The 23,265-nt window shown below is 46.2% G+C and overlaps 1 protein-coding gene and 1 long non-coding RNA gene across 4 annotated transcripts in view; both read left to right on the top strand.

The window, feature by feature from the left end:
* LOC143810258 (uncharacterized) overlaps nt 1-7,907 on the top strand; it is a 41,765-nt gene extending 33,858 nt beyond the window's left edge. Inside the window, exons 2-3 of the long non-coding RNA XR_013222719.1 lie at nt 6,095-6,284; nt 7,790-7,907. This is a non-coding gene — a long non-coding RNA (uncharacterized LOC143810258). The remainder of the gene's footprint in view (nt 1-6,094; nt 6,285-7,789) is intronic.
* Nucleotides 1-23,265, top strand: part of LOC143808873 (uncharacterized) — a 623,474-nt gene that overhangs the window by 320,485 nt on the left and 279,724 nt on the right. The window lies entirely within an intron of this gene.

Here is a 23,265-nt window from a genome sequence, read left to right on the forward strand (position 1 = left end):
GTATATATACAGGAGGAGTGGTACTGTGCAGTGTATGTATACAGGACAGGAGGAGTGGTACTGTGCAGTGTATATATACAGGAGGAGTGGTACTGTGCAGTGTATATATACAGGAGGAGTGGTACTGTGCGGTGTATATATACAGGAGGAGTGGTACTGTGCAGTGTATATATACAGGAGGAGTGGTACTGTGCAGTGTATATATACAGGAGGAGTGGTACTGTGCAGTGTATATATACAGGGCAGTGATGGTACTGTGCATTGTATATATATTTCAACAGCCGCGCAGCCCAGGCCCCCAGCACCTGTCCTGTATATATATTATATATACTGTCATAAAGGCTGTATAGATACAGTATATGCATATACAGGACAGGTGCTGGGGGCCTGGGCGGCTGCTGAAGTATATAATATACAGTATATCAGCTGTGGCCAGGTCACCCAGACTGTCAGACTACGGGCTCATTTCCACATGCGAGGCACACGTCCGTATCTCGAATGTGGAAACCAAGCTGTGGTGCCGGCACTTTGGAGCAGAGCGTGCAGCTCCATGTGTTCCTATGCGGCCGCACGCTCCGCTCTGGAGTGCCGGCTCCACAGCTTTGTTTCCACATGCGAGATACGGACGTGTGCCTCGCATGTGGAAATGAGCCCTAAAGCGATACATCGCACTCACTCAGGGCGATCAGGAGCTCCTCCACCTCTGGAATCAGGCTGCCTGAATCTGATAACTTCAGCAGTCAGTGAGTGAGTGCAGCCAGCGAGGGGCGGGCGGAGAGCAGAGCAGGAGAACATGCTCTCTCCGCCCACAAACAGTGTCACGCTGGCTGCCTTCTTAACCCTTAAGTGGCCCTGCACTGACAGTGAGAAGATGCTTGTGCCAGCCCAGCACAAATTGAACGGCCAGATGGATCTCTGACAGCGTGAGTGGGCCCCCCCGTCTCGCCAGGGCCCCGGCACTTGCCCCGGTGCGCCGGGTGCTGACGCCGGCCCTGGGTTCTGCAACCCGCGGCGAAGGCAACAAGTTGGATTTTCTTGCGTTCACCGAATCCTCAAAACAACGCATGCGGACGCAAACGCAAACATCCTTAGGGCCTGCGTACCCAATGATAAAGATAGGGTACGCAGGCCGCATGCATACCTTGGCGGAGCTTAACTGGGTAGGTGCGGCAGTGGGCGGGGCTTCACTAAGAACGTACACAGCCATGCGCAAATGTGAAACTAGCCTAAGATGTCTAGGGCCCATGTGCGATGTCTGGGGCCCCTGGGCGATGTCTGGGGTCCCGTTCTTGAGTACATCACTCAATGTTCTCATAAGCATGAAAAATATGATCTTTAATATGCTTTAATCTTTAATATACTCAAGAATGGGGCCACAGACATCACACAGGGGGTCCCAAACAGCGCACATGGGATCCCAGACAGCGCACAGGGGGCAGAGACAGCGCACAGGGGCCCTGCGCGCTGTCTTTTACCCCCTTGCACACTGTCATTTCCCCCTCCTTTCTGCACTGTCCCTGCCCCCCTGTGTGCTGCCTGGGTCCCAGTTCACTGTCTCTTCCCCCTTGCACGCTGTCTCTTCCCCCTCCCTGTGCACTGTCTCTGCCACTCCGTGTGCTGCCTGGGGCCCCGTGTGCTGCCTGGCGCCCTTGTGTGCTGCCTGGGACCTCGTGTGTTGCCTGGGTCCCCGTGTGCTGCCTGGGGCCCTGTGTGCTGCCTGGGGCCCCTGTGTGCTGCCTGGGACCTCGTGTGCTGCCTGGGGCCCCGTGTGCTGCCTGGCGCCCTTGTGTGCTGCCTGGGACCTCGTGTGTTGCCTGGGTCCCCGTGTGCTGCCTGGGGCCCTGTGTGCTGCCTGGGGCCCCTGTGTGCTGCCTGGGACCTCGTGTGCTGCATGGGTCCCTGTGCGCTGCCTGGGGCCCTGTGCGCTGCATGGGACCCTGTGTTCTGTCTGGGGCCCTGTGCACTGCCTGGGGCCCTGTATGTTGCCTGGGGTCCTTGTGCGCTGCCTTGGGCCCCTTTGCAATGACTGGAGCCCTGTGCGCTGCCTGGGGCCCCTGTTTGCTGCCAGGGGCCCCGTGCACTGCCTGGAGCCCTGTGGGCTGCATGGGGCCTTGTGGGCTGCCTGAGGCCCCTGTGTGCTGATGGGGCCTCGTGTGCTGCATAGGTCCCTGTGCGCTGCCTGGGGCCCCTGTGTGCTGCCTGGAGCCCTGTGCGCTGCATGGGACCCTGTGTTCTGTCTGGGGCCCTGTGTAGTGCCTGGAGCTCTGTGCGCTGCCTGGGGCCCTGTGTGCTGCCTGGGGCCCCTGGGTGCTGCCTGTGGCCCTGGGTGCTGCCTGGGGCCCCGTTATTAAGAATGTCACTCAATGGTTCTCAAAAGCCTGAAAAATATGATCTACAGTAGCTGGGGTATATTCTGACCTGGAGGGGTATAAACTGGACTAGTCCAATTTGTACCCCGGGGTATAGTTTGGGCTAGGCCAGAATATACCCGGGGTATAATCTGGCCTAGGCCAGTTTAACCCCGGGTATATTCTGGGCGGGCGGTTAATCTGGCCTGTTACACTGGGGTCCACCGTGCAGGAGAGAACCTGCTGCTGGCAAATGGCGGCCCTATATGGCGGTAGAAGCGAACTCTGTTACTTCACAGAGTCGCCTAAAGAAAGCACTGTGTCCTGTTACACTCACAGGAGAACACAGCAACTGCCGAGCAGATAGCAGTTTGTGGTTACACAATCAGACAATCTCAACACCGGAGAAGCCGGTATTCTATGGGCTTATTTCAGCCGGGGCCCTGAATCCGTACACCTCCTCACCGGAGGTGCTGGTATTCTAGGGGCTTATTTCAGTTGGGTCCCTGAACACATACACACGTAACCACACTGGCGCAAAGCACATAACTTAGATTTGATACTAGCGCATGGCCGCTGCAGCAAGTACAAGACCTTCCTAGAAGGACCAATGAGAGGCTGCCACAGAGCCTGAGCACCTTCAGGACCTTCCTGGAGAACTAATGGGCTTTGCTGCAGTATCCAAGCATGTGACCCTTGATCTCCAATGAGAGATGTTACCCTGGGCATGCTCAGAAGGGGAAAAGCAGGACTTAGTCCCAAAAGCGTCTGCTCGCTGCTGTCCAGCACTGGCTTCAATGGCAGAAGCTGGAAAAGCAGCAGTAACCCTTTGCACAGAGTCAGACTGAGCGAGACACTGGGACCGACGTCTCCGCCGAGCAGGCTCCACTGTGGCAGGAGAAGAATGTGAGACCGCAGCGGAGATGGCCCGAGATTCCCCCTGTGCAGAGGCAGGAACTCAACCCCTAACAGACTGGGCCAGGAAATATCTCAAGACTGATTTTTCAAAGGTTTTATGGACTGATGAAATGAGAGTGACTCTTGATGGGCCAGAGGCAGGATCAGTAAAGGGCAGAGAGCTCCACTCCGACTCAGACATCAGCAAGGTGGAGGTGGGGTCCTGGTATGGGCTGGTATCAAAGATTAACTTGTGGGACCTTTTCGGGTTGAGGATGGAGTGAAGCTCAACTCCCAGACCTACTGCCAGTTTCTGGAAGGCAACTTCTTCAAGCAGTGGTACAGGAAGAAGTCGGTATCGTTCAAGAAAAACATGATTTTCATGCAGGACAATGCTCCATCACATGCCTCCAACTACTCCACAGCGTGGCTGGCCAGTAAAGGTCTCAAAGAAGAAAAAATAATGATATGGCCCCCTTGTTCACCTGACCTGAACCCCATAGAGAACCTGTGGTCCCTCATAAAATGTGAGATCTACAGGGAGGGAAAACAGAGTAAAACCAAAACCCAAGAGCACGGACTAAAATTATTTCCAACAGAGACGGAACAGGAGGCACTAGGGATTTTGGAGGAATTAGCCTTGGAACACAGTGGGTTACTCAAAGGTAAGGTCCCTGAGGTTATTCGTCCCAGATCCAAGAAATTCCCTCCCTTGTCCACATGTCCGGTGCTTGACATATTTGTAAAAACAGTCAGTAAGGACTTTGATAAAATCCCACGCTTCCCTGATACGACCAATTTCAATAAGAAGGAGCGTGCAGCCATTAAAAACCTACAGAATATGCAGGACGTTATATTTAAAAAGGCAGACATGGGAGGCAATGTGGTAGTCTGGCCCAAGGCCCTGTATGAAAACGAGCCCTTAAGACACTTAAGGGACAAAAATTGTTACCAGAAACTAACATTTAATCCTCTAAGCAAATTCCAGTCAGAACATTTAGTCATTTTACGTGGGGCTCTTGATGGTGAAGTTATCTCCAAAGATTTTTTTACAGCGCTACAAGTGGCTGAACCTACCATTTCTACACTCTACTTTCTCCCTAAATCCACAAGAATAAGAATAACCCTCCTGGGAGACCAATTATATCGGGATGTGGTAATTTTTTAGAAAACATAAATAATTCGTGGACTCAATACTGAATCCCTTGGTAGAAACTTTGCCATCATTTATCAAGGACACAAGTGATTTTCTTAAGAAGATCGATGGACTCCACATCCACCATGATGCTATCTTGGTGACTTGTGATGTGGAGTCCCTTTACACAAATATAAAACACACAGATGGCATGCGAGCGGTCAAACATTTTCTACGCTCATCTTCCACCCCGTCATCTATGAGTGAATTTGTTATGGAACTCTTACGTTTTTCTCTATGTCACAATTTTTTTCTTTTTAAGGGGTCCCTCTACCTACAGCTCCAGGGCACCACCATGGGGGCGTCTTTTGCGCCCGCTTATGCAAATTTATTTCTGGGGCTGTGGGGGAGGGACCTCTTTTCATCTGATTTACTTTCATCTATAGATCGCATCCCACTATGGGTGCGATTCATAGATGATATTTTTATTATTTGGCAGGACTCGGAGGAGACACTTCATTCCTTCAAGTCCCTTTTGAACCAAAATAGTTAAAATATACATCTGACCTATAAATTTAATAAAAAAATGATTGAATTCCTGGACATTACTGTCAAAAGAGGAGATGATGACTGTTTACAGACTGATCTACAGTATATCGTAAATCCACTTCTGTAAATGCTCTCCTACACACCACTTCATCACATCCACCTACAATGATTAAGTCCATCCCTATAGGCCAATTTATGCGCCTTCGAAGACTATGTTCTGATGATAGGGATTTTGAGAAACGGGCGATAGAGATTAAAACTAGATTCCAAGAACGTGGGTATAGTCAGCGCTCTATCAAAAGGGCCTATCATCGCACAAAATATACATCTAGACATCAAGCCTTATATTGTACTAAACCCACCCCATCAAATGATGTAGTAAGATGCATCACTCAGTTCCATGGACAGACCGACCTGATGAAATTATATCTCTCAAAATCATGGTCAATCCTTCAGGCAGACCCTGTTTTATCGCAATACATTGGTAATGCTCCTTACATTACGTATAAAAAAGCGAGGAACTTGGGTAACTACCTTGTTAGGAGCCATTACCATCATGACCCTATAGCACCTACTTGTTTATCTCATTTTAAGAACTCCCCAGGTTGCAGACCATGCACGGGATGTGTTGCATGTCCAAATATCACAAGAACTCAGACCTTTTCAAACTCAAAAGGGACCAGGACCTATAACATAAAAAATACAATAACCTGCAAAACTAAGGCGGTTATTTATTATGCCACCTCCCCGTGTGCGCTAATTTACATAGGAATGACAACAAGGCAATGAAAAGTCCGTATCCGCGAACATGTTTTAGGTATTCAAGCGGCCAAAGCAACTGATGATATTACTATTTTAAAAACCCTGCCCAAACATTTTAACATTTGTCACAATTGTGAGAGTTACTGGTATTGACCTAATCAAACCTAGTGAACGTGGTGGGAAGATCAGCTCACGGCTGGCTATGATGGAAACCAAGTGGATGTGGACACCCAATACTGTCTCCCCCAACGGATTAAATGCACACCTATCTTTTGCCCCCTTTTTAGGATTCTTTTATCTTCATCTATATGGCCCTCTTGCACACTGTTTTATATAATTTGTAATTTTTGTATTATTTGTTTTATATTTATATGTTTCTGACGCCATGATTTTATATTTTTAGAATACTAACTACCATTATCAACTACTACTATATTGACTACTATGTTTTTGGAAGATGGATTCGACTATACTGTAATATCCATGTCCTCCGATTGGATATATCTATCTTCAATTTTTCATGGACACTGAAAAATATTCTGATGTCGGACCCCATTATATTGGGACTACCCTGGATATATACTTCGCTCGATGTAATACTTTATCCATTATTGTTGTATAGTTATATGGCTTTGAGAGATATGTCTTGTATATGTATTTAATTATTCAGTTATCTCCACCCTTCTCTTTATATATTATATATATATAATTTTATTTTTATTTTTTATTTTTTTCACTATTTATTTCTGTGTTCCTATTTTTCATTTTTATTTTATTTCTTCATAATTATTATTATTTTTATTTTTTATTATTATTATTTTTTTTTTATTATACTTATGTATTTTCTTTTTTCATTTTTCTTGATTTTTTATTTTATTTTCTTATATATATTTTTATTTCTGATCTCTTCTCTCTATTATTGTCATTAGTATTATTGTAGCATTTTTTCTTTTGTGTCCATGCATGTGAGAATTTTTGCATATACTTGCACATGTATATGTGTGTAGATATGGAGAGTTAAATATATATAGCTTCTATAGGTTAGTTATAATATTTTTCTGCCCAGAATTGTTAATAATGGGTTAATCAGCCATTTGTGATATTATTACAATCCTTTTATTATGTGCTGATATACCTATTAACATCTTACCCCCATATTTTTATTGGCTGCGCCTATTTATTCCCTGTTTTTTTCTGTGCTTGATGATGGCGCGCTCCTGGCTGTGCGCGTGCGCAGTCTGTGTCCCGGTGCCCAGACTGCGTCTAATCATCAATTGCACACACTCTCTGTATATATACTCGGCGTTATAGCATTATCCCACCCCCCTGACGAAGGAAATCTTACCAAAACGCGCGTCGGGGCGCGTTGTGCACACGGACTTCTAACCCTAAAGGTATCCTGTATATACTATATTTTTTCACTAATTTTGCTTTGGGCAAGGCAGTGGCCCTGACATTTTCATCGGCCCTGGTACTTATGCCTGAGTAATGTGTACACCGTTTTGATTGCTGTGGCACCTATGCACTTTAACTATTTGGTGCACTTTATTATTATTTAATTATACGCCAACTTTTTATATGCACTTGTGTAAATTTTAAGCAAAATATTTTGTTATTTATTTTTTTAACATCATATAGGATGTTTTTCACTGTCCCTTGTTCACCTCTTTTTACCACATTTTTTTACGTTTTCTAGTATCAGGTCTCCTTTAACATTATATTGTGGGCTACTATTTTGTACTTTTTATCTATATTATTATATGTCCTGCAGTGCACATGCTTTCTTTTTCATTTACTTTTTATTATGTTATGTAATTTGGCCATCTGCTATGAAAATAAAGATGAATATATGCATATCCTAGCCTGGTATTTCTCCCTCTTTCAGTCCTTGCTCTTGGGTTTTGGTTTTACTCTATGCACTCAGCGGGTCCCACTCGCCTTACCACACACTTTACATACCTCCCTTTAAATATATATATATATATATTATATATAGTTTATTATATACATTATATGTATGAATGTGTATATATTGTACACCATATCTTTCACACTCTGGGTAATAGTATATTAGTGTGTGGTTCTCTTGGTTTTTCAGGGAGGGAGAACAGTCCACCTCTCGGAGCAGTGTCTGGAGGCGGTGGTGGCCGCTGCCCGCAATGTTGGTCGTAACCAGATCAAGCAACTGACAGAATCTATGGGTGGAGGCTGCTGAGTGTCATCATAAAGAAAGGTGACTATATCGGTCACTAATTTTTGGGGTTTTGTTTTTGCATGTCAGAAATGTTTATATCAAAATTTTGTGCAGTTGTATTGGTTTACCTGGTGAAAATAAACAAGTGAGATGGGAATATATTTGGTTTTTATTAAGTTGCCTAAAGGCCCCGTCTCACATAGCGAGATCGCTAGCAAGATCGCTGCTGAGTCACAAGTTTTGTGACGCAACAGCGACCTCAGTAGCGATCTCGCTATGTGTGACACGTACCAGCGACCCGGCCCCTGCTGTGAGATCGCTGGTCGTGTCGGAATGGCCTGGACCTTTTTTTGGTCGTTGAGGTCCCGCTGACATCGCTGAATCGGTGTGTGTGACACCGATCCAGCGATGTCTTCACTGGTAACCAGGGTAAACATCGGGTTACCAAGCGCAGGGCCGCGCTTAGTAACCCAATGTTTACCCTGGTTACCATCGTAAATGTAAAAAAAAAAACAGTACATACTCACATTCCGGTGTCCGTCAGGTCCCTTGCCGTCCGCTTCCTGCACTGACTGAGTGCCGTAAAGTGAAAGCACAGCGGTGACGTCACCGCTGTGCTCTGCTTTCACTTTACGGCACTCAGTCAGTGCGGGAAGCAGACGGCAAGGGACCTGACGGACACCGGAATGTGAGTATGTACTGTTTTTTTTTTTTACATTTACGCTGGTAACCAGGGTAAACATCGGGTTACTAAGCACGGCCCTGCGCTTAGTAACCCGATGTTTACCCTGGTTACCTGGGTGCTGCAGGGGGACTTCGGCATCGTTGAAGACAATTTCAACGATGCCGAAGTCGTTCCCCTGATCGTTGGTCGCTGGAGAGAGCTGTCTGTGTGACAGCTCCCCAGCGACCACACAACGACTTGCCAACGATCACAGCCAGGCCGTATCGCTGGTCGTGATCATTGGTAAATCGTTTTGTGAGACGGTACCTTAATAATTCTGCACAGTAATAGTTACCTGCACAAACAGATGTCCTCCTAAGAGCCAAATCTAAAAAAAAAACACTCCAACTTCCAAAAAATATTAAGTTTTGATATTTATGAGTCTTTTGGGTTGATTGAGAACATAGTTGTTGATCAATAATAAAAATAATCCCCTAAAATACAACTTGCCTAATAATTCTGCACACAGTGTAGAGAGCTGTCTTCTGATAACCATGGACGTTGAAGCCCTGTACTGAAATACTCCCCACAATCGGGGTCTTGAAGCGGTTTCTCAATTCCTTTTAACTGATGATTCACTACCTCCCTTACAAATGGATTTTTTTTGAAGAAAGCCATAATGTTTGTTCTTGAAAATAATGTTTTTTCGTTTGAAGGGATCTTTTATCGCCAAATAAGGGGCTGCGTGATGGGGACGAGATTCGCCCCCAATTATGCTAATCTGTTTATGGGGGCTTTCGAATCTGTCTTCATCGCGCAGTCCACATTGGCATCTGGTAAGATTGCTATGTACCGTCGGTTCATTGATGACCTTTTCATCATCTGGACTGGGTCTGAACAGGAAGCAAGTGCCTTTTCCCATTCCCTTAATTCCAACTCCTGGGGACTTAAATTCACAGCCAATATCTCTAATACTATGATCTGGCCGTTCCTCAACTTCCACTCACTTCAAAAAGCTTCCATATTGAATGGGACACAGGACTTCAAGTCCCGTACTACAGGTGCCAGCTTCAAAACCAACTGCCATGTTAACTGCCAATCCTGCTAAGTCATTTATTTAATTGAGTGTGGTTGTGGTTTGCAGAACATTGGTCGGACGATACAGACGATGCATGCTAGACTCAACAAGCACCATCAAAACATCCGTAATGGGTTTATGCTACATAGTCTCTCTAAACACTTCTCCTTAGCGCATCAAAAGAATCGGAATACATTAAAACTTAGTCATCGACCAGATTCCAGATGATTGGCCTTACCAGTATAATAATCTAATAAGATAATAATGTTTTTAAAATGATGTGTTTTATTTTGTATCATCCCTGTTATATTCCTTTACTGGAGCCTTGATTGGCCCGTTTTAACTATGTAGGCGGTCTGTGGAATGGTTTCTGATTGCTCAGAGGCTGCCTTCCCTTTATATACTTTCCCCACCCACTCTACCTATAACTGCCACCTGAGGAAGACGGAGCTATTGTGAAACGCGTTGTAGAAACTAATAAGTGGAGATTTTATATCAGCTGACCGTCTCGCATGCGCTCCTATGCACCAGGGTGTAAACAAAATATTTAAATATGAAAATAGGGTGCAATGCCTAGTCCAATAGTAAATAGAATACCAAAGCGAAGAAAAAGGATTGGACTAAAAAAGGCATGCACAACCATAAAGTATGAAAGAATATGGGAAACCTTTATTCAACACAAATATAAATAGGAAAATATACACGGTTATCTCACAGCACGCCACCCACATCGGTGTGTGCAACCCTTAGAAAATAGCCCTGGACAACAGGGCTGAATAATATGATAAAACTTCGCTTTGGTATTCTATTTACTATTGGACTAGGCATTGCACCCTATTTTCATATTTAAATATTTTGTTTACAGCCTGGTGCACCCTTGCTTCTTTAGTTTTATCATATTATTCAGCCCTGTTGTCCAGGGCTATTTTCTAAGGGTTGCACACACCGATGTGGGTGGCGTGCTGTGAGATAACCGTGTATATTTTCCTATTTATATTTGTGTTGAATAAAGGTTTCCCATATTCTTTCATACTTTATGGTTGTGCATGCCTTTTTTAGTCCAATCCTTTTTCTTCGCTTTGGCATGCGCTCCTATGACCATTTTTTTTTCCTTCTTTTTTATCCTCTTGTGAGGCATCCGGCTGGAGCTGCAGCGTATCTTCCGTTTTAACCACTCCTATCACCAGCTTGGTGCTCCTGTGAAGCCGTTCGTGATTTTCTTTTTCTCTTAAATTTAGTTTATAATAAAGGTAGTAAGAAACTTTTGCACTCAATTCAATGAGTGTACGTGCCCAGAATGAAAAACAATATACAGTAGTAGAAAACACCTCCGGCACTCAAAAAAAGGGATAGTTCATGAGAATATTCTTGTGCATGCCCTCATCATCTCCCGCATTGACTACTGCAACATCCTTTTCTGTGGCCTCCCTGCTAACACCCTTGCCCCTCTCCAGTCCATCCTTAACTCTGCTGCCCGACTAATCCATCTCTCTCCTCGCTACTCCTCCGCTTCCCCCCTCTGCAAATCTCTTCACTGGCTCCCATTCCCTCAGCGTACCCAGTTCAAACTACTAACACTGACCTACAAAGCCATCCATAACCTGTCTCCTGCATATATCTCTGAACTAATCTCCCGATATCTTCCCTCACGTAATCTCCGGTCCTCCCAAGACCTCCTCTCCTCCACACTTATTCGCTCCTCACCGAACCGCCTCCAAGACTTCTCCCGAATATCCCCCATCCTCTGGAACTCTCTGCCCCAACACGTCCGACTATCAACCACATTCGGATCCTTCAGACGGAACCTGAAAACCCATCTCTTCAGGAAAGCCTACAGCCTGCACTGACCCCGCTACCTCCTCACCACTACCGGAGATGCTGCCCCACCAACATCGGAGCTGCAGCAACCCCCAACCTACTGTCTCCTTCCCCATAATCCTGTAGAATGTAAGCCCACAAGGGCAGGGTCCTCGCCCCTCTGTATCAGTCTGTAATTGTTAGTTTGCTTACTGTAAGTGATATCTGTAACTTGTATGTAACCCCTCCTCATGTACAGCACCATGGAATCAATGATGCTATATAAATAAATAATAATAATAATAATAATAATAATAATATCTCTTTCTCTCTTTCTCTCTTTCTCTCTTGTCTTTGTCATATATATCGGCTGTAAATAAAGATTCTGTTGTTACACAGAATATTCTCAAGAATGATCCCTTTTTTGAGTGCCGGAGGTGTTTTCTACTACTTTACATTCAGTTTATGACATCTGGGAAGATAGGAGCCAAAGGCAGATGACACCGTTCTAGTGACAGTGGACAAGGTAAGATTATGGGGCCATCTATCGACTCATCCTCTCAAACTATCCACGAGCCCAGCTCTTGTGCTCCAGAACAGAATGTTATTTCACCAATCTTCACAACCAAAATCTACACTCTCTAGAGACCGGTGTTATGGCTATTGCTCCTCACTGCACAGTCCTACCGTTACTTGGATTGCATCTGTCATCTCCCAGCAGGGGCGGACACAGACAGCTTGGGGCCCCTGTGCAAGAAATGTGTCTGGCCCTTCTCCTTTAATGGCAACCAAGATACATACATACATACATATATAAGAAGAAGAAAAACAGAGCAGCACAAAGAAAGAGTCCGGGTGCAGAGCCCCCCAGGCAAATACCAAACCTCAATATAAAAATCCAGAAAAATTGGAGGCCACACATTGTTTGTAGTGAAGAGGAGCTATTTATTCATTTTTTTTACAGTCTCATCTCTTTATATGTATTGACACCCCTTATTACACAGTGCCCTCTCTTTATGTATAGGGCCGTCCCTTACTACATAGTTCCCTCTTGTTATGTACAGCACCATCCCTTACATATTGGATACTTGTTATTTTTGTTATTTATTCCTCCCTGTTCTTTACTACATATCGTCCTGTCTCGTTAGATGTATAATGTAGTGACTGCTGATGAAGCCTGGGAAATCTTCTTTTGTGATGGATGCGGCTGATGGACTGGTCTTCTGGTCCGATGCTGATCCATCAGCTGTCATTTTACATTCCACAAGAGAGGACTCTATGTAATCAAGTGAGGGCTCTTTAAATAACAAAAATAATGAGAATACTGTATCCACATGAAGTGTCAGTGTGCTGCCCGAATTTTTGTTTCTTGTACAGCACACAGACCCATTGAGTTTGCCTTATTCTGATCCTCAGAATCGGACCAGAAAAGGACATGCCCTGAGTGTCAGACATCTCATTCTCGGATACATGATTTTCATGGATATGTGAAACAGTCCATGTACTATGCAATAAAAGTCTGACAGCACACAGACATCTCTGTTGTGAATTCTGCTCTTGGGCTCCCTCCGGTGCTTATAAGTGGTAGCGCTGCTGTCTTTGGATCGTAGCATTCATCAGGTTTGTCCACTTAGTGCAATTTTGACTGGGCTATTTAATCTTGCTTGACCCTTTGGTCAGTGCCAGTTGTCAATTGTTCATGGAGGATTCACATTCCTGCCTGGTCTCTCCTGCTTTGCTGTGCATTTCAACCAAGATAAGTTCTGGCTTGTTTTTGTAGTCCACATGCTGTGGGCTTAATTGTTCAGTGCATTTTCATGTTTTGTTTTGTCCAGCTTTGACTGTGTAAGGATTTATTCAGCCTAGCTGGTATCTCTGGAGATGCAGATATACCCTTCATGTCTTTAGTTAGAGATGGAGATTTTGTATTTTCTGTGTTGGATATTTTCTAGTGTTTTAATACTGACAACATAGTACTCTGTCCTATCCTTTCTATTTTAGCTAGAGTGGCCTCCTTTGCTAAATCCTGATTTCATTCTGCGTATGTTATTTCCCTCTCCTCTCACAGTCAATATTTGTGGGGGGCTGTCTATCCTTTGGGGAGTTTCTCTGAGGCAAGATAGTTTTCCATTTCTATCTCTAGGGGTATTTAGTTCTCCGGCTGTGACGAGGTGTCTAGGCAGTGTTAGGTACATCCCACGGCTACTTCTAGTTGCGGTGTTAAGTTCAGGGTCTGCGGTCAGTACAGATACCACCTTCTCCAGAGTACGTCTCATGCTGCTCCTAGGCCACCAGATCATAACACATCTCCCACGAATGTCAAAGTGTGGCCTAATGGTACAGAATTACTCCAAGACTCACAGTATAATAAATAATTACATCCAGGCACTGACCGCTAACGTCTCGTCTGATCAGAGACATTTTCTGCTGTTTCCTCTCCATCTGGTCAGACCTTCATGTCAACATCCCCAGCCACGACTCGTCACGATGATCACCGCAGCCCTGAAAATAAGGTCACATATATTGTATACAATGTAGTGTGGCTAATGGTCGCACAGTCGATGGGAGGTATGTGTCACAGAGATGGCTTGTGTCTGTGATGCAACCCGAAGTATTTTTCTGTAGTGCATGAAAGCACTAGGAGTTTTGTGTGTAGCACTTAGGTCCAGTTGCGGGTAGCTATGAGAGATGGGCGGGTCTGGCTACCCACATACCTCACCACTGGGTGTGGTTACAGCCTATTTAATGGAGGCTGTTGTTTGTCACATGGTCTGTGACTGGGGGCATGGAAGCTTCCAGTGTGTGTTCTGCTGAGACACTGACCTGAGCGGAAGGACCCGCTGGGCTGTATGAACCGTTTGTTTTTCTGTTTGTTTCCATTTTGTGCCACAGAAAGCCACTGTGACGCTAGTCACTTCTCACAGCCGTGAGTCAGAGTGATCAAGGAGTCCAAGGTCAGAAGCCAGGAGGGTACATCATAAACAGAAGGAAAAGACAAAAGCATAGTCAGGTAACGTTCCGAGATCAGAGTACCGGGAGGATAACGGATCAGAGCTGAAGGGGTTTAACAGGCGGATGGTCAGAATGAAGTCCAAGGTCAGGGCAACAGATCAAGCAAACAGAACTCGAGGCACAGGAAAGCACAAAGTACAAACCTCACAAGATGAATGTACATCTGGCAGAGTTCTGGGAAACTTATCTCAGTTAAGAAGCATGGCCATTACCTGGAATATTGAACACATGAGAAAGCCAACACCAAACAAAGAGATCTCAGGTGCACTACCTATATAAATAGCCTATCAAAACAAGGCCTATACACATGAATAAATAAGTTGTATAGGGTGCTGCAAAACTGCATAGAAATTGCATGACCATGGAAAGAAAAAAAGCCTATGCATAAATCAGCGCACACCTGAATATATTGAACAAATGATGTAGAAAAATATGAGCAATTTTTATTAAGCAAAAAACCAGGACAAAAACACATCAATCAATTTAAAAACAATTAAAACCAAGTGGAACAACCACCCTTCCCCCTGGAGAAACAATATGACCAGAAATAAGGTCCAATCCCGTATAGATAATACATGATAATGTTTACAGAAATAACATGTTACAGCACATCAAGGTAAACAGGTGCAATATATCAGCATATCAATTCTCCCTATCGGACAATATGACCAAAATTGGGCGTCCCCAATAAAATAGTCAAAGACAATATCAGCCCAAAGGAGGATGAATAGTATAAGCTGGTAATAAAGGTTATGGGCCCAAGAAGGATCAGGGGATATATATGGCGCAGGAAAACAGCAGCACAATAATGATAACTAGTAGTGGGAGTGAACCCACAATAAAAGAAGATGCAAGGTCAAATAAGGCAAAAAATAATGATGTATGACCTGTGCTGCCCACGAATGCGCTGAAAAATCCCTATCGATGGAACCCAATAACATACCCTGAGAGCCAAGGGGAAAACCGGACAGCCTCCAAAGTGTCAGGAGGCAGGACGCCAGGGGGAAGAAGTGGGGAGAAATCCCACGCGTATCGCTGCCTCTGTGCAGCTTCGTCAGGGAATGAATGTCCACGAGATGTGTCCGCCTTAAATACAAATAATGATGTCTCCTGTTAATTACCATGCCGGGCGATTCCGTCCCCGGACCAGAAGTGTGTGAGAGAGGAAGTGCGCACCCATAATAACCATCCCGGAGTCTAGATCCGTCAAGTTCAGTACCATGCTAACAGGTATGTTATCAGAGCAAACAGCATAGTGAATGGGAAGGGCGCAGGCGCAGTGTGCGGCCGCACACAGGAGGGGGGGGGGGGAGGGTTTTGGGCGGGGAGAAGGAGTAGCAGCCAAAAGACCGTAGGTGAATAAAAGATGATAATAGAGTCCTGGAATCAGTGACAACAGTGTTGATGGGACCCAAAAGGACACAAAAATATGGAACGAAAGAAAATAAATATATATATATATTGGGATATTAATAAAACAATATTAACATGAGAAAGCCGACACCTCACAGTCTGTTTGTATAGTCGAGCTGTCAATCAACACAATGACAGCTTAGCGCGCCCCTGTACCAGATTGGATGGCCAAGCTGTCAATCAAAGTACTGACATCTTCAGCACACCCCTATACCAGATTGGACGGCCAAGCTTTCAGTAACTGCAACCCAGACATACTGAAGGGTGGAACCGTGACAGTAGCTCCTTTTCTAGGGGGGGCACCGGACCCCCAGGTTTCCCAAGAAATTTTAGATGGAAGGCCCTAACTAACCAGTCGGACTTCACATCTCGAGAAAGGACCCAGGATCTCTCCTCTGGTCCATATCCCCTCCAGTGAATGAGGTACTGGAGGGAATTACAGACCCTCTAAGAATCCAGAACCTTCTGAACCTCATATTCCAGGCCGCCATCCACTGAAAGCGAAGCAGGTGGGGATGAGGGAGACAACGCAGAAGGGATGTACTGGGCAGTCCCAATATTCTTTTGAACCTCCCTCCAGACATCCCCAAGTCTCTGCATGGTGACCTCCACCCCGGGGCATTCAGAACTGAAAATTCACCAAAATGGGGATGAAAATCATAATTACAGAAGAAGAATAGTGAGGTTCCGGTAGATTAATTTACACGACTGTTAAAAGCAAATTCAGAGAGAGGTAAAAACGAAGACCAGTCCTCCTGCCGAGCTGCCACAAAGCACCTTAAAATTTGTTCCAAAGACTCATTTGTCCTCTTAGGCTACTTTCACACTAGCGTCGGGCCGAGGTCCCCGACGCTAGCGTTGTCTCCGCCGCACAACGGAGGCAGCGGATGCATTTTTCCAGCACATCCGCTGCCCCATTGTGAGGTGCGGGGAAGTGCGGGGAGGTGGGGGCGGAGTTCCGGCCACGCATGCGCGGTCGGAAAAAGGGGACCGTCGTGAGCAAAAAACGTTACATGTAATGTTTTTTGCTCCCGACGGTCCGCCACAGCACGGCGCAACCGTCTCACAACGGTTGCGACGTGTGTCATTGCGTCGCAAATGCGTCGCTAATGTTAGTCAATGCAGAAAAAACGCATCCTGCAAGCACTTTTGCAGGATGCGTTTTTTCGGCAAAACGACGCATTTGCGACGTAATGCAGTTAACGCTAGTGTGAAAGTAGCCTTAGTTTGACCATTGGTTTCAGGGTGATAAGCAGATGAAAAAGAAAAGTCAATCCCTAGTTAACTGCAAAAAGGTCTCCAAAATTTAGAGACAAATTGTACTCCCCTATCAGACACAGTGTTCCGAGGGATCTCATGTAACCTTACAATATGAGAATATGAGAAATAAATAACATGGAAAGCGTCTCTGCATTAGGTAATCCTGACAAAGGAAGAAAATGAGCCTGTTTACTGAATCGACTAATTACCACCCAGATAGCAGACTTACCATCACACAGAGGTAAATCTGTAATGAAATCCACGGACCAATGAGTCCAAGGTCTTTCTGCAATAGGTAATGGAGCCGATTACCCAGCCGGCCGGCTATGACTGACTTTGGCACGTGCGCAGACTTCACAAGCAGAAACAAAATCTTTAATATCATTATGCATGGATGGCCACCAAAAAAGTCTAGCAATGGCTTTCCTTGTGGCAGGAACCCCAGGATGACCACTTAAAACAGAATCATGAAATTCCTGTAACACCCGCAATCTTAGATACACAGGCACAAATAATTTAGACCCTTTGGAAGTGGAAGGAACCAACGACTGGGCTTTACAAATCTCTTCCAATTCCAAGGTTACCATAGACACCACAATACCCTGAGGGATAATGGAGGTTCTGGAGGAGAAATGGAATCTAGGCTATAAATAAATAAATAAAGCATCAGCTTCAACATTCTTAGACCCTGGCCCAGTAGCGTAGCTACAGGGGGGCAGAAGGGGCCATCGCCCCGGGCCCCGCGCTCTGAGGGGGCCCACCTGGAGCTACGCTACTGTAACTGCATCGGCGCGCAGCGCGCCGATGCAGTTACATTCTGTGGCAGGGCAGGGAGAATCGATCTCCCTGCTCTGCCGCTATGGGGCCCCTGAGCAGGCGGGGGGGGCCCGGTGCCAGCAGTGGGCCCCCCGCCCGTCATCACATGGTGAGCTGTATCGGCATCTAGCCGATACAGCTCACCGCAGTGATGAGGGAAGGACAGCTGTTTTGAATCTGCTTTTGGGCTCCTGGTGGTGGCTAGTGGTACTGGTGACTCGGGTGTGTTTTCTTTCTCAGTTCACCTGTTTTCATCAGTAGTGGGGAGTTCCTTTTTATTCCTGCTCTTCAGTCATTGCCTTGCCGGCCATCAATGTAACCAGAGCCTTTCTGTTGCATGTTCCTGCTCCTAGACTACTGATCAGCTAAGTTGGACTCTTAGTCCTAAGTTTGTTTGCATTTTTTGTTCCAGTTTACAGTTATATCATTCTCCGTAGCTGGAAGCTCTTGTGGGCTGAAATTACCACTCCGGTGTCATGAGTTGACACATGAGTCTTAAAGTTAGTTCAGGATGGTATTTTAAAAGGGTTTTCAGTTGACCGTGCAGTTCCCTTTTGTATCTTTCTACTATCTAGTAAGCGGACCTCGCTTTGCTGAACCTACCTTCATACTGCGTATGTCTTTTCCTCTGAACTCACCGTCAATATATGTGGGGGGCTTCTGTCTCCTTTTCGGGGGAATTTCCCTAGAGGTAAGCCAGGTCTGTTTTTTCCTCTACTAGGGTTAGTTAGTCCTCCGGCTGGCGAGAGACGTCTAGGGATAAAACTTAGGCACGCCCCCCGGCCACTATTAGTTGTGTGGTAGGTTTAGCTCACGGTCAGCTCGAGATTCCATCACCCAAGAGCTCGTCCGTTCTTTATGAGTCCTGACGTTCCCCTGCCATTGGGAACCATGACAGACAGCTGCGCTCCTCCCATCATCCCCCACACCATCTGACAGCGGGTGCGATGATGTCACCGCCCAGCGCCCGCTGTCAGATGAGCGAGAGCTGGAAGCACTGCTGGAACAAGGAGGAAGAGAGGTGAGTATTTATATACTGTGTTTTTTTATGGGGGCTGCCTTATTCTACAGTATCTGCCTATAGGGGGTGTGTGCTGCCTTATGTCCAGGATCTGCCTATAGGGGGGCTGCTGCCTTATTCTACAGGATCTGCCTATGGGGGGGAGTGCTGCCTTATATACAGGATGTGCCTATATGGGGGAGTGCTGCCTTATTCTACAGGATCTGCTTATGGGGGGAGTGCTGCCTTATATACAGGATCTGCCTATAGGGGGAGTGCTGCCTTATATACAGAATCTGCCTATAGGGGGGAGTGCTGCCTTATATACAGGATCTGCCTATGGGGGGAGTGCTGCCTTATTCTACAGGATCTGCCTATGGGGGGAGTGCTGCCTTATTCTACAGGATCTGCCTATAGGGGGAGTGCGGCCTTATTCTACAGGATCTGCTTATGGGGGGGAGTGCTGCCTTATATACAGGATATGCCAATAGGGGGGGAGTGTTGCCTTATTCTACAGGATTGCCTATGGGGGGAGTGCTGCCTTATTCCTCAGATATGCCTATGGGGGGAGTGCTGCCTTATTCTACAGGATCTGCCTATGGGGGGGTGCTGCCTTATTCTACAGGATCTGCCTATGGGGGGGAGTGTGTCACGGGGAGACTAGGTGGGCAAGAGCTAATAACCCGGGCCCCTGCAATTTCCCTCAGACTAGGGAAATACTGACTGACCCTCTACCTAGAGTTTACACTGATGGTGTGCATGTCTAAGCCTCGACCCTCACCCTGTCTCCTGTTTCAACCCTAAGCTGAAAACACCGCCCACCACCCAGTGAAAAGATAATACACCAATATCCACAGTTAGAACAGACAAGGATAACGGAAAATATACACCACGCCGCAGTCACTCAGGAATACACTATAAATGCGCAGGGCAAAATAAATACAAATATAGGAAGGAGTAAATAAGACAAAGGAAAATACACCACCAGCAACGATACTCCAACTACTAGCTCTCCACTCCAGACCGAGATAACAAACGCACAAGATAGAAGCTATAATCGGCGACGCCCAATTCTCAGGAGAGCTATTTAAAGGCAATGGGCATGGCCCAGCTTCCAATCCGAGGATCAGGTAAATTAACCCCGAACCAGCTAGATAATATAGCCGACGCCAATGAGCACATAGTGGTCAAAAGCAGAACTACCACTGTCTGTCGAACGACCTGGTCTGAACAGCGTCTGACATGACAGTACCCCGCCTTCTACGAGGGACCCCAGGGCCCTCACGGCCTATAGGACCCGGCTTGTCTAGATGGCGACTGTGAAAAACCTGACCAGCCGATCCACATGAATGTCCGAGGCTGGTACCCAGGACCTCTCCTCAGGCCCATAACCACGCTACTGTACCAAGTACTGTAAAGTGCGGCGCACTATTCGAGAGTTAACCACCTTGGAGACTTCAAATTCCAAATTACCATCCACCAAGACTGGAGGTGGCATAGGCGCCGCGTCCACAGAACCCACCACCTTCTTTAAAAGAGACCTGTGGAACACGTTGTGTATCTTATACACCGTAGGAAGCTCCATTCGGTACGCTACTGGGTTAATGACCGCGATGACCCTAAATGGACCAATAAACCGTGGACCCAATTTAAGGGATGGTATTTTGAGTCGTATGTTTTTTGTGGATAACCACACCCAGTCATCCACACTCAGGTCCGGACCTGGCACAAGCATACTGTCAGCCACATGTTTGTACCTAGCACCCACACTCAACATGCGCTGTTTAACTCTCCTCCAGACTGAAGACAATTGTGCTCCTAACTGGTCCTCCTCCGGAACGCCGGAAGAGCCCCTCTGACTCAAAGTACAAAATTGAGGATGTAGCCCGTAAACACAAAAAAAACGGAGACTCCCCAGACGACTCCTGATGGTGATTATTGATGGCAAACTCAGCCAAAGGAAGAAAGGTAGACCACTCCTCCTGGTTATCAGAGACAAAGCAGCGTAAGTACTGTTCCAAATTTTGGTTCATACGCTCAGTCTGACCATTTGACTGAGGATGAAACGCCGAAGAATGGGACAACTTGATCCCCAGCCGTGAGCAAAATGCTTTCCAAAATTTTGCCACAAACTGAGACCCCCTATCAGACACGATGTCAGACGGAACCTCATGAAGTCTGACCAACTCCTGCACAAATACCTGAGCCAGAGTCTTAGCGTTAGGCAATGAAGGCAAAGACACAAAGTGCGACATTTTTGAGAACCGATCAACAATCACCAAAATGACCGTGTTCCCAGCTGAGGAGGGCAAATCAGTGATGAAATCCATGGAGATTTCCGTCCATGGCTTACTAGGTACCTCAAGAGGAAGTAGTGTGCCAACAGGACGGGAGCGGGGCGTCTTAGCCCTAGCGCACATGGTACAAGCTGACACGTATGATACCACGTCCTGTCGGATCTTGGGACACCAAAACGGACGTGACACCAACTCCAAGGTACCTCTAACCCCTGGGTGGCCAGCCAGGACAGCATCATGATGCTCCACCAAAACCTTTAAGCGGAGATGAAGGTGTACAAAAGATTTGTTGATGGGAAGCTCAGATGGTACCTCCTCCTGGGCCTCGGCAATCTCAGCCTCAACCTCAGTAGTGAGAGCCGAAACCACAACACCCTTTTGGAGAATGGGTACTGGATCCTCCCGAGGTTCTCCCCCCGGAAAACACCTGGACAGAGCATCCGCCTTAGTGTTTTTAGACCCCGGTCTGTAAGTGACAACAAAATTGAACCGCGTAAAAAACAATGCCCAGCGAGCCTGCCTGGGGGACAGACGCTTGGCTGACTCCAAATACAGCAGATTCTTATGGTCGGTAATAACCGTAACCTGATGTACCGACCCCTCCAAGAAGTGTCGCCATTCCTCAAAGGCCAACTTAATTGCCAACAACTCCCTGTTGCCGATATCGTAGTTACGTTCGGCGGACGACAGTTTCTTGGAGAAATAGGCGCATGGACGCAAATCACTCAAAGATGAGCCTTGTGACAGCACCGCCCCCCACCAACCTCAGACGCATCGACTTCCACAACAAAAGGTTTTTATATGTCTGGCTGCACAAGAATGGGGGCTGAAATAAAACTGTTCTTAAGAAATTCAAATGCGCGCACAGCAGCCTCAGGCCAAACGGAGAAATTGGTACCCTTTTTAGTCATGTCAGTTAGTGGTTTAGCAATGATGGGAAAATCCTTGATAAATTTCCTATAGTAGTTAGAAAACCCAAGGAACCGCTGAAGTGCTTTCAGGTTATAAGGACGTTCCCAATGCAGCACCGCTTGCACCTTAGCGGCGTCCATTTTAAAACCAGAAGCAGACACAATATAATCCAAGAAAGGCAACTCTTGAATAGAAAATACACATTTCTCAAGTTTAGCATACAGCTTATTCTCTCTGAGAAGCTGTAACACCTGCCTGACATGATCTAAATGAGCATCACGGTCGCAAGAATATATGAGAATGTCATCTAGGTACACGATAACGAATTTCCCCAAAACATGCGAGAACACATCATTGATGAAATGTTGGAACACTGCAGGTGCGTTAGTTAACCCAAATGGCATCACCAAATTTTCAAAATGACCCTCAGTGGTATTAAAAGCCGTCTTCCACTCATCACCTTGATGGACTCTTATGAGGTTGTACGCCCCCCTGAGGTCAAGCTTTAATGCTTGTCTCTCTGGACTGGAGATGTTAAACATCCTTGCTTTAGGCAATTTGGCCCCTGGTTTAAATCTGATAGTACAGTCATAGGGGCGATGTGGCGGCAACTCTGAACAACCCTTCTCAGAGAACACATCCTCAAAATCCAGACGTGACTCCGGAACGCTTGAAGTCACAGCAGACACACATGTGGCCAGGCAATTCTCCTGGCAGAATTCCCTCCACTGAATTATGTCCTGAGTTTTCCAGTCAATTACCGGGTTGTGCATAGACAACCATGGAAAACCCAAAACCACCTGAGCAGGAAGATTCCTGAGCACCTTACATGTAACCTGCTCGGAATGTAGAACTCCAATGTGGAGTTTCACCTCAGCCACAAACTCAGTAATCTCCCCCTGAGAGAGAGGAGCAGCATTGATGGTGACCACGCGGATAGGATGAGGCAGTTTTTCAATCCTAAAACCTGCTGTGCGCGCAAACTCCTCATCAATGAGATTTGTGGCTGAACCACTATCCACAAACACAGTAATTGGCAGCTCACTGCCAGTGATTATAACCTTAGCAGGGAGCATGCATTGAGAAACCACCATGGAGGATATACATAAGCTCAGATTGGTCTCCTCCACA

Source organism: Ranitomeya variabilis, chromosome 2 (assembly GCF_051348905.1).
Source record: "Ranitomeya variabilis isolate aRanVar5 chromosome 2, aRanVar5.hap1, whole genome shotgun sequence".
NCBI classification, from domain to species: Eukaryota; Metazoa; Chordata; class Amphibia; order Anura; family Dendrobatidae; genus Ranitomeya; species Ranitomeya variabilis.